Source organism: Crinia signifera, chromosome 6 (genome assembly GCF_055691185.1).
Source record: "Crinia signifera chromosome 6, ASM5569118v1, whole genome shotgun sequence".
NCBI classification, from domain to species: domain Eukaryota; kingdom Metazoa; phylum Chordata; class Amphibia; order Anura; family Myobatrachidae; genus Crinia; species Crinia signifera.
Window position 1 is genome coordinate 83,165,458 of NC_139222.1, and position 8,275 is coordinate 83,173,732.

The 8,275-nt window shown below is 63.5% G+C and overlaps 1 long non-coding RNA gene across 1 annotated transcript; it reads left to right on the top strand.

The window, feature by feature from the left end:
- Positions 1 to 1,844: 1,844 nt before the first annotated feature.
- LOC146006999 (uncharacterized) lies at positions 1,845 to 7,649 on the top strand. The gene is made up of 3 exons (XR_014444186.1): positions 1,845 to 2,224; positions 3,533 to 3,674; positions 7,379 to 7,649. It is a non-coding gene; the product is annotated as an uncharacterized LOC146006999 (long non-coding RNA).
- Positions 7,650 to 8,275: the final 626 nt, after the last annotated feature.

Consider the following 8,275-nt stretch of genomic DNA (forward strand, 5'->3'; position numbering starts at 1 on the left):
TTAGCCCCGCCCCCTGACTCCGTGTAGCCCCGCCCCCTGACTTCCGTGTAGCTCCGCCCCCTGACTCCCATGTAATTCTGCATTCCCTGTAAACTCCGTCCCCACTGCTCTCTCTCCTGAAAGTGACAGGGAAGGATGTTGAGTTGTCCCTCTTCTCCTTTCATGACAGCAGCAGCAATGTGGGCACACTGGGCAGTAGGCCAGTAGCTGCCCTGAGCCAGGTTAGCCCCGCCCCCTGTCTCCCGTGTAGCCACGCCCCCCGACTCCCATGTAATTCTGCATTCCCTCCCTGTAAACTCCGTCCCCACTGCTCTCTCTCCTGAAAGTGACAGGCTCTGTAAAAGCCGTGTCAGCTCCCCCATGCAACAGCGGGGACAAGCTGTGCAGCACCCCGTTCAGTTGCACGGCTTGTCTCCTATAAAATTGTGCGGCGGGTGTGTGGGGGGGGGGGTGATTATTAGGTGCATGTGCACCCCCATGCGTACGCCTAAACTGCCAGGGGATCACGGGGGACTAGGACACTGAGTATGCTGTGGGGGGATCACAGGGGGACGGGACATGGTGGATTCTGTGTGGGATCACAGGGGCACAGCACATTGGGAATGCTGCCAGGGGGACAGGACACTGGGAATACTGCCATGGGATCACAGAGGGACGGGACACCAGGGATGCTGCAGGGGAACAAGACACTGGGGATGCTGTGGGGGATCACAGGGGGACAGGACACTGGTGATGCTGCGGGGAGACAGCACTCCTGCCATATACCACCTGCTGTAGGACCGAATAGTCACCTGGCAGCCCAGCTCTCTGAGCCCTTCCCCACAGAAAGCACTTTTTGAATTTCCCGGCAGTGCACGGAGTGCAGTGAATAAATTAGGTGATGTCACTCATTTTACAGCCACCTCTGGCACGGCACCACGGACCCTACTAAACTGTATTAAGAACAGTGTCAGGGCTAATAAACACACAGCGTCCCCCACTATAACATAGCCACAGCTAAATCCACTTACACAAATTATTTCAGTTTGCGAGCAGGATTCGGCCATCTTGGTACACCCAAGTGAAGCCACTCTGTGTACGCCCCCAGCTGATGGCTTCTGCGGCTGCGCAACAAGTTGGAGCTCCTATCTTTATAATGGGGGACGTTTCACTAAATTATAAAAAAACTGTACCTATCTGAAAATCCTCAACCCCAAAAGGCACTCCACTGGGACAATATCTACCTAATAAAACAAACCCCAAGTCTCAATTGTTCCTCTACCCCGAGTTATGCCTTCCCAAAAAAAACCTCATAGACTAACATGGGTGACAAAGTGTCATTTCTGAAGTGTCAGAAAAAAACTGGCAGTTGGAAGTTTAGATCGCTCCTAATTGGTCATTTTTTAATATTTCGCCCTGAAATTTTGCACGCAGCACCGGTTGACGATTCTACGCGTACATGCCAAATTTCAGCTCAGTACGCCCAGTCACTTTTGAGGTGCAGTCCCTCAAACACCATGCCCCCATCCGAAAAGTTCCCTATGGGAAAAATCCGTTCGTTGGATTCAGCCTTAATATAAGGGCACTACCGTGCCCTTATAATATATTATAAGGGCACGGTAGTGCCCTTATATTAAGGCTGAATCCAACGAACGGATTTTTCCAATAGGGAACTTTTCGGATGGGGGCATGGTGTTTGAGGGACTGCACCTCAAAAGTGACTGGGCGTACTGAGCTGAAATTTGGCATGTACGCGTAGAATCGTCAACCGGTGCTGCGTGCCAAATTTCAGGGCGAAATATTAAAAAATGACCAATTGGGAGCGATCTAAACTTCCAACTGCCAGTTTTTTTCTGACACTCGCGAAATGACACTTTGTCACCCATGTTAGTCTATGAGGGGTTTTTTGGGAAGGCATAACTCGGGGTAGGGGAACAATTGAGACTTGGGGTTTGTTTTATTAGGTAGATATTGTCCCAGTGGAGTGCCTTTTGGGGTTGAGGATTTTCAGATAGGTACAGTTTTTATTAAATTTAGTGAAACGTCCCCCATTATAAAGATAGGAGCTCCAACTTGTTGCGCATGCGCAGTGCGTCCAATAGGGGGAGTACAGTCAGAGGCCTCACTTGGGTGTACCAAGATGGCCGACGGAGATGCGAGGGGCTAGATCTGCTGCCGCTCGGCGCTGCCTACAGAGGGGAGCCCGCAGCCCCGCAATCCCTCCAAGGGGACAGGAGCCAAAAGGGTAAAAACACCCACACATCCACAAGAATAATTGCGCCGCAGGGAGGGGAAGCTTTCTGGTTTGCCTGTTTAAAACACGAAGCTCCCGGCCGCCGCGCGCATACACACACTGACATGAGCCCGTGCTGCTGCGGCGCTCATGTCAGAGTGTGTATGCGCGCGGCGGCCGGCAGCTGTGTGTTTACACAGACAAACCAGAAAGCTTCCCCTCCCGAGTCTGCAGCGCCGCGGCTGCAAGTATTCTTGTGGGTGGGTGGGTGGCTTGTTTTGCTTAATGTGCTAGTAAGGCTGGTCTGGGGTTGGTGGTGGGGGGACCCGCTGTAGGTGCCAGTGGTGTAGCAGAGCCGCAGCTGCTGCATGTCAGTGCATGGCCCCCCCCTCACTGCCCCCGTGTGTCCCCCGCCCCCCTCACTGCCCCCGTGTGTCCCCTGCCCCCCCTCACTGTATACGCTGTGCCCCCCCATGTGTATGCTGTGCCCCCCCATGTGTATGCTGTGCCCCCCCATGTGTATGCTGTGCCCCCCCATGTGTATGCTGTGCCCCCCCATGTGTATGCTGTGCCCCCCCCATGTGTACGCTGTGCCCCCCGTGTGTGCGCTGTGCCCCCCGTGTGTGCGCTGTGCCCCCCCCAGTGTGTGCGCTGTGCCCCCCAGTGTGTGCGCTGTGCCCCCCCAGTGTGTACGCTGTGCCCCCCAGTGTGTGCGCTGTGCCCCCCCAGTGTGTGTGCTGTGCCCCCCCAGTGTGTGCGCTGTGCCCCGTGTGTGCGCTGTGCCCCCGTGTGTGCGCTGTGTCCCCCGTGTGTGCGCTGTGCCCCCGTGTGTGCGCTGTGCCCCCCATGAGTACGCTGTACCCCCCCCGTGTGTACGCTGTGCCCCCCCCGTGTGTACGCTGTGCCCCCCCCATGTGTACGCTGTGCCCCCCGTGTGTACGCTGTGCCCCCGTGTGTACGCTGTGCCCCCCCGTGTGTACGCTGTGCCCCCCCGTGTGTACGCTGTGCCCCCCCGTGTGTACGCTGTGCCCCCCCCGTGTGTACGCTGTGCCCCCCCGTGTGTACGCTGTGCCCCCCCGTGTGTACGCTGTGCCCCCCCGTGTGTACGCTGTGCCCCCCCGTGTGTACGCTGTGCCCCCCCCTCCGTGTGTACGCTGTGCCCCCCCTCCGTGTGTACGCTGTGCCCCCCCTCCGTGTGTATGCTGTGCCCCCCCCCCTCCATGTGTACGCTGAGCCCCCCCCCCTCCGTGTGTACGCTGTTGCCCCCCCCTCCGTGTGAACGATGTGTCCTTTAATATTATTATTATGTTTCCTGCCCAGACGCTGACCACCCCATGGTACCGCCGGGACTGAGACGCTTCCACAGCCTGCGGACCAGATTGAAGCGCTTCCTTGAGATGCCTCCGCCACCGGGAAGGCAGAAAGAAGCCACCCTGGTCATCAGAGGAGCAGTTGCACCCAGGTAAATCCATCCCCCCCACTGTCCCTGTGTGTACGCTGTTCAACCCCCAGTGCCCCGTGTGTATGTTGTTCACCCCCAGTGCCCCCATGTGTGTGCTGTTCGCCCCCCAGTGCCCCCGTGTGTGCTGTTCGCCCCCCAGTGCCCCCGTGTGTGCTGTTCGCCCCCAGTGCCCCCATGTGTGCGCTGTTTCGCCCCCCAGTGTGCCCCTGTGTATGCGCTGTCCACCCCCCAGTGTGTCCCTGTGTGTATGCTGTCCGCCCCCCTGTGTACGCTGTCCGCCCCCCAGTGCCCCCGTGTGTGCTGTTCGCCCCCCAGTGCCCCCGTGTGTGCTGTTCGCCCCCAGTGCCCACATGTGTGCGCTGTTCGCCCCCCAGTGTGCCCCTGTGTGTGCGCTGTCCACCCCCCAGTGTGTCCCTGTGTGTACGCTGTCCGCCCCCCTGTGTACGCTGTCCGCCCCCCAGTGCCCCCCTGTGTGCGCTGTCCGCCCCCCCAGTGTGCCCCTGTGTGTGCGCTGTCCACCCCCCAGTGTGTCCCTGTGTGTACGCTGTCCGCCCCCTGTGTACGCTGTCCGCCCCCCAGTGCCCCCCTGTGTACGCTGTCCGCCCCCCAGTGCCCCCGTGTGTACGCTGTTTGCCCCCGTGTGTACGCTGTTTGCCCCCGTGTGTACGCTTTTTTCCCCCGTGTGTACGCTTTTTGCCCCCGTGTGTACGCTGTTTGCCCCCGTGTGTACGCTGTTTGCCCCCGTGTGTACGCTGTTCGCCCCCAGTGCCCCCGTGTGTACGCTGTTCGCCCCCCAGTGCCCCCGTGTGTACGCTGTCCGCCCCCCAGTGCCCCGTGTGTACGCTGTCCGCCCCCCCCAGTGCCCCCGTGTGTACGCTGTCAGCCCCCCAGTGCCCCCGTGTGTACGCTGTCCGCCCCCCAGTGTCCCGTGTGTACACTGTTCGCCCCCCAGTGCCCCCGTGTGTACGCTGTCCGCCCCCGTGTGTACACTGTCCGCCCCCCCAGTGCCCCCGTGTGTACGCTGTCCGCCCCCCAGTGCCCCCGTGTGTACGCTGTCCGCCCCCCAGTGTCCCGTGTGTACGCTGTTCGCCCCCCAGTGCCCCCGTGTGTGCTGTTCGCCCCCCAGTGTCCCCGTGTGTGCGCTGTCCACCCCCCAGTGTGCCCCTGTGTGTACGCTGTCCGCCCCCCCAGTGCCCCTGTGTGCGCTGTCCGCCCCCCAGTCCCCCGTGTGTGCGCTGTCCACCCCCCAGTGTGCCCCTGTGTGTACGCTGTCCGCCCCCCAGTGCCCCCGTGTGTACGCTGTCCGCCCCCCAGTGCCCCCGTGTGTACGCTGTTCGCCCCCTTGTGTACGCTGTCCGCCCCCCAGTGCCCCCGTGTGTACGCTGTCCGCCCCCCAGTGCCCTCGTGTGTACGCTGTCCGCCCCCAAGTGCCCCCCGTGTGTGCTGTTCGCCCCCCAGTGCCCCCGTGTGTGCTGTTCGCCCCCCAGTGCCCCCGTGTGCACTGTCCGCCCCCCAGTCCCTCCGTGTGTGCGCTGTCCACCCCCAGTGTGCCCCTGTGTGTACGCTGTCCACTCCCCCTGTGTACGCTGTTCGCCCCCCAGTGCCCCCGTGTGTACGCTGTTCGCCCCCTTGTGTACGCTGTTCCCCCCCCCCCAGTGCCCCCATGTGTACGCTGTCCGCCCCCCCAGTGTCCCCGTGTGTACGCTGTCCGCCCCCCCAGTGCCCCCGTGTGTACGCTGTCCGTGCCCCCATGTGTACGCTGTCCGTGCCCCGTGTGTACGCTGTCCGTGCCCCCGTGTGTACGCTGTCCGTGCCCCCGTGTGTACGCTGTCCGTGCCCCCGTGTGTACGCTGTCCGTGCCCCCGTGTGTACGCTGTTCGCCCCCGTGTGTACGCTGTTCGCCCCCTTGTGTACGCTGTTCGCTCCCGTGTGTACGCTGTCCGCCCCCCCAGTGCCCCGATGTGTACGCTGTCCGCCCCCCCCAGTGCCCTCGTGTGTACGCTGTCCGCCCCCCCAGTGCCCTCGTGTGTACGCTGTCCGCCCCCCAGTGCCCCCCGTGTGTACGCTGTCCCCCCGTGTGTACGCTGTCCCCCCGTGTGTACGCTGTCCCCCCGTGTGTACGCTGTCCCCCCCGTGCCCCCCGTGTGTACGCTGTCCCCCCCAGTGCCCCCGTGTGTACTCTGTCCACCCCTGTACTGCAGCTGCACTCAGGTAAATCCGTCCCCCCACTGTCCCTGTATGTACAATGTCCCCCCAGTGCCCCTGTGTGTACGCTTCCCCCTCAGTGCACCCATGTGTACGCTGTTCCCACCAGTGCCCCCCGTGTGTACGCTTCCCCCCGTGCGTACGCTGACCCCCCAGTGCCCCCCTGTGTTTACGCTGTCCTCCTCAGTCCCCTCCCCCCGTGTGCACGCGGTCTCCCCCAGTGCGCGCCCCGTGTGTATGCTGTCCCCCCCAGTGCCCCCCCCTCCGTGTGTACGCTGTCCCCCCAGTGCCTCCCCCCCTGTGTGTACGCTACCCCCCCCAGTGCCCCTCCTGTGTGTGTACGCTATCCTTCCCCCCCAGTGCCCCCCCGTGTGTATGCTGTTCTTCCCCCCCCAATGCCCCCGTGTACGCTGTCCCCTTCCCCAGTGCCACCACCGTGTGTACGCTGTCCCCCCAGTGCCCCCCGTGTGTACGCGGCCCCCCCAGTGCCCCTGTGTGTGCTGCCCCCCCAGTGCCCCTGTGAATGCTGCCCCCCAGTGCCCCCGTGTGTACGCTGTACCCTGTGCCCCCCATATATGCTGCCCCCCCCATGTGTATGCTGCCCCCACATTGCCCCCCGTGTACGCTGTCCCCCCTAGTGCCCGCTTCCCCGTGTGTACGCTGTCCCACCCAGTGCCCCCCCCTGTGAGTACGATGTCCCCCCCTGTGTGTACGATGTCCCCCCCCCCCCTGTGTGTACGCTGCCCCCCCAGTGCCCCCCCCTATGTGTGTACGCTCCCCCCGTGCCCCCCGTGTGTGTACGATGTCTCCCTCCCATGTACACTGTTCCCGGCCCCCGTGTGTACGCTGTGCCCCCGTGTGTACGCTGTCCGCCCCCGTGTGTGTACGCTGTCCGCCCCCGTGTGTACGGTGTCCGCTCCCGTGTGTACGCTGTCCGCCCCCGTGTGTACGATGTCCCCCCCCCCCCTGTGTGTACGCTGCCCCCCCAGTGCCCCCCCCTATGTGTGTACGCTCCCCCCGTGCCCCCCGTGTGTGTACGATGTCTCCCTCCCATGTACACTGTTCCCGGCCCCCGTGTGTACGCTGTGCCCCCGTGTGTACGCTGTCCGCCCCCGTGTGTACGCTGTCCGCCCCCGTGTGTACGGTGTCCGCTCCCGTGTGTACGCTGTCCGCCCCCCTGTGTACGCTGTCCGCCCCCCTGTGTACGCTGTCCGCCCCCCTGTTGTACGCTGTCCGCCCCCCAGTGCCCCCCTGTGTACGCTGTTCGCCCCCCCAGTGCCCCCGTGTGTACACTGTTGTCCCCCACCCCCCCCAGTGCCCCCGTGTGTACGCTGTTCGCCCCCCCCCCAGTGCCCCCGTGGGTACGCTGGTTGCCCCCCCCCCTGTGTGTACGCTGTGCCCCCTCCCGTATACGCTGTGCCCCCCCTCCGTGTGTACGCTGTGCCCCCCTTCGTGTGAACGCTGTGCCCTTTAATATTATTGTTATGTTTCCTGCCCAGACGCTGACCACGCCATGGTACCGCCGGGACTGAGACGCTTCCACAGCCTGCGGACCAGATTGAAGCGCTTCCTTGAGATGCCTCCGCCACCGGGAAGGCAGAAAGAAGCCACCCTGGTCATCAGAGGAGCAGTTGCACCCAGGTAAATCCATCCCCCCCACTGTCCCTGTGTGTACGCTGTTCAACCCCCAGTGCCCCGTGTGTATGTTGTTCACCCCCAGTGCCCCCATGTGTGCGCTGTTCGCCCCCCAGTGCCCCCGTGTGTGCTGTTCGCCCCCCAGTGCCCCCGTGTGTGCTGTTCGCCCCCAGTGCCCCCATGTGTGCGCTGTTCGCCCCCCAGTGTGCCCCTGTGTATGCGCTGTCCCCCCCAGTGTGTCCTGTGTGTATGCTGTCCGCCCCCCTGTGTACGCTGTCCGCCCCCCAGTGCCCCCCTGTGTACGCTGTCCGCCCCCCAGTGCCCCCGTGTGTGCTGTTCGCCCCCCAGTGCCCCCGGTGTGTGCTGTTCGCCCCCAGTGCCCCCATGTGTGCGCTGTTCGCCCCCCAGTGTGCCCCTGTGTGTGCGCTGTCCACCCCCCAGTGTGTCCCTGTGTGTACGCTGTCCGCCCCCCTGTGTACGCTGTCCGCCCCCCAGTGCCCCCCTGTGTGCGCTGTCCGCCCCCCAGTGTGCCCCTGTGTGTGCGCTGTCCACCCCCCCAGTGTGTCCCTGTGTGTACGCTGTCCGCCCCCCTGTGTACGCTGTCCGCCCCCCAGTGCCCCCGTGTGTACGCTGTCCGCCCCCCAGTGCCCCCGTGTGTACGCTGTCCGCCCCCCCAGTGCCCCCGTGTGTACGCTGTCCGCCCCCCAGTGTCCCGTGTGTACGCTGTTCGCCCCCAGTGCCCCCGTGTGTGCTGTTCGCCA